This window comes from Microtus ochrogaster, linkage group LG9 (assembly GCF_000317375.1).
Source record: "Microtus ochrogaster isolate Prairie Vole_2 linkage group LG9, MicOch1.0, whole genome shotgun sequence".
Taxonomy (NCBI): Eukaryota; Metazoa; Chordata; class Mammalia; order Rodentia; family Cricetidae; genus Microtus; species Microtus ochrogaster.
In genome coordinates this window covers 37608399-37609308 of record NC_022034.1, presented here as the reverse complement: position 1 = coordinate 37609308, position 910 = coordinate 37608399, and positions in this window count along the sequence as shown.

The following is a 910-nucleotide window of genomic DNA, read 5'->3' as shown; positions in this document are numbered from 1 at the left end:
TCCCTGACTCAGCTTCTTTCTCCCAGCATTCTGTTCTGTTTTCTCCGCCTACCTAAGGGTTGGCCTATCAAATGGGTCTAGGCAGTCTCTTTATTAATAAGAAATCACTCCTACAGAGGGGAATGGGAGGAAGGGAGGGAGGGAGGAAGGAAGGGAGGAAGGGAGGAACAAGGGGGCTGGCATGGGCTTTTGAAACCTCAATGCTCAAACACACTTAATACCCCTTCCTCTGGTGAGTGTCACACTTCCTCTAACAAGGCCACACCCCCAGCCCCCTAATCCTCCTAATCTTTCTCAGTTAGTGCCACTCCCTGATGACTGAGCATTCAAGTTAAGATTATTTATTGATTTTGTGTGTGTGAGTGCTATGTGCATGTACAACTTTATGCAGGAAGAGGGCGTCAATCCCACTATAGATGGATGTCAGCTACCATGTAGTTGCTGGGAATTGAACTCAGGACCTCTCGAAGAGCAGCCAGTACTCTTAATTGCTGAGTCACTCTTACTCAAACCATCAAAGACTGTATCCCTTCCTCAACTTTCCTGAGTTTTCTCTTTACCTAACTATTCATAATAGTATTCTGATCAGCTAAACTCAAGTCAGTTAAGATTTTTCAGTTCATGCTGACAGTTCTGTTTCTGCATTTATAATATATACAATGGGGAAACTTTTTTTTTCTTAAGGAAGAGTGGAACAGTTTCATCCATAAGAACAACAAAAAAAAATGGGCTAGGCATTAAGGATAGCTGTTTACATGCATGTCATATGAAGACAAACAGGACAGCTTCTCTGCTTCTTTGACTATGATTCAGCAGATACGTCTGCTAGATCCCGTTATACAACTCTGGGAAACTAAATTTACTAATATGTTCAATGAAGAAAATAATCCTCTTTTTAATTTTTCCTTCA